The sequence below is a fragment of the Chiloscyllium plagiosum genome, chromosome 16, assembly GCF_004010195.1.
Source record: "Chiloscyllium plagiosum isolate BGI_BamShark_2017 chromosome 16, ASM401019v2, whole genome shotgun sequence".
Classification (NCBI taxonomy): domain Eukaryota; kingdom Metazoa; phylum Chordata; class Chondrichthyes; order Orectolobiformes; family Hemiscylliidae; genus Chiloscyllium; species Chiloscyllium plagiosum.
The window spans coordinates 49,660,189-49,662,759 of NC_057725.1; positions in this window are offsets into that span (position 1 = coordinate 49,660,189).

A 2,571-nucleotide genomic window follows, 5' to 3' on the forward strand; every position below is an offset into this window, starting at 1 on the left:
CATTACATTCCACTGCTCCGGCCACTTAGAGCACACGATACATTCTGTCTAATGTATAATTCAGCCAGCAACACCCTCAATCTGCAGTTTATTGCAAGTATAATAAGCTTTTGACATTCTTTTACAGTATGAAATGTGCTCCCACATGGAATGATGAGGTGATCAGCGTAGGAACATTTAAAGGAAAGCTAGATTAGTATAAGAGGAGAGAAAAATGAAGAGAAGGATATACCTGGGAACAGATAAAATAGGTTGGGAAAGAGGCTCGTGTAGAATATAAACACTGGCAAAGAATTGTGCTGCTGAATGGCCTGTTTCTGAATTGAAAGATTTTATGTAATTCTATATATTAAGCAGCCGAGCTGTCTTTCAGTCAGTAGTGTACTAATACTGCTTAAACATAATCATTAAAAAAAATTCAGGCTGTTATGATAATATCTCTTTGTGTTCCAAACAATACTTTGTCTGCATGTTTTTCTCCAATATGTGGTCTGAAACAATTTGTGAAAACATAGCCAGATATAAATCATGAAGTTCCTTTATATTAGAAAGCAGGTGAACACAATAATACCCACAAAAATTTCTCTTACTTAATCTCATCTCATTCCTCAAAAATGAGGAAGAAAACAATAAGCCTCACATTCTGTCCTTATTGTGAGCTGACTAATTCATATTTTGTATTACAATTCTTCCCAAGCCATTCAAATGGCAAAAGCTGCCTCTATTTTTATCCAAAAGTCTAGCCTCTAGACATACACCTAACAGTCCCTTGATAAAAATTGATTCCAGGTCCCTTTCTTGTCTGTTCCTAGCAGGAGAGCATTAAAATCCAGGCCTTTTCCCTTCTCAGTTATTTGTCAGTAGTCTTATTAGTAATGCCAGCTGCCTAGGTAAAGCCAGCCAGAGGTTTGGGTTCAGGTTTAATAAGTATTTTGGAATAGACAATGAGTTGTGATACTCCACCAATTAGCTATTTCGATTTAACGCACATATAATATTCAGTGCCCACAGCAATTTTGTTGACAACCATGTGAATTTTAAAACACAGCACTTAAAACATGTCATGCCGAGCTCATGAGGTCTGGAATCCCCTATTCCTGGAAAAATTACCGAAGGTTTTGATTACTACCCCTAATGCCTCCTTGTGGGGCTCAGAAGCAATTTTTGCTTGAGATGTTTTACTGCATTAAACATATGGAAATGCAACTTAACATTGTTTTCATAAAATAGTCCCAAAACCTTTTCTGTTAAGAAATTATCAAAATTACTGAAATCTGTTAAGAGCAAATATGACACAATAAGCACAAAAAAACTATAACTTAGAAGGGGCTAATTTTTCAAGTCTCCTAAACTGATCAGGGTTCATCACATATTGCAAATTCCTCAAATCAAAACTCAAGATGCATTGCATTTCCTAAACCTACAATTCAAACTTACCTCACCCTTCCTCACAAGAAGTAACACTTAGTGAATCTTTGCTCAGTGACCCTAATTCTTCCCAAACTGTGCAAGTTTGTACCAATATCTATTGAACTTGCAGCATGGATTTGTATCTGGGACTTCGATGTTGTGGCCTTTCGGAGACATGGTTAGAGCAGGGACAGGAATAGTTGTTGCAGGTTCCAGGATTTAGATGTTTCAGTAAGAACAGAGAAGATGGTAAAAGAGGGGGAGGTGTGGCATTGTTGGTCAAGGACAGTATTACAGTTGCGGAAAGGATGTTTGGGGACTCGTCAACTGAGGTAGTATGGGCTGAAGTTAGAAACAGAAAAGGAGAGGTCACCCTGTTGGGAGTTTTCTATAGGCCTTCGAATAGTTCCAGAGATGTAGAGGAAAGGATAGCAAAGATGATTCTCCATAGGAGTGAGGGAGACAGGGTAGTTGTCATGGGGGACTTCAACTTTCCAAATATTGACTGGAAACACTATAATACTAGTTCTATAGATGGGTCAGTTTTTGTCCAGTGTGTGCAGGAGGGCTTCCTGACACAGTATGTAGACAGGCCAACAAGGGGCGAAGCCACATTAGATTTGGTGCTGGGTAATGAGCCCGGGCAGGTGTTAGACTTGGAAGTAGGTGAGCACTTTGGTGATAGCGATCACAATTCTGTTATGTTTAGTGATAGAAAGGGATGGGTGTATACCACTGGGCAAGAGTTACAGCTGGGGGAAAGGCAATTACGATGCGATTAGGCAAGATTTAGGAAGCATAGGATGGGGAAGGAAACTGCAGGGGATAGGCACATTAGAAATGTGGAGCTTATTCAAGGAAAAGCTACTGTGTGTCCTAGATAAGTATGTACCTGATGGGCAGGGAGGAAGCTGTAGAGCGCGGGACCCATGGTTTACAAAGGAAGTGGTATCTCTGGTCAAGAGGAAGAAGAGGGCTTATGTTAGGATGAAATATGAAGGCTCAGGGAGTTTGAGGGTTACAAGGTAGCCAGGAAAGACCTAAAGAGAGAGCTCAGAAGAGCCAAGAGGAGACATGGGAAGTTGTTGGCGGATAGGATCAGGGTAAACCCTAAGGCTTTCTATAGGTATTTAAAGTATAAAAGAATGACGAGAGTAAGAT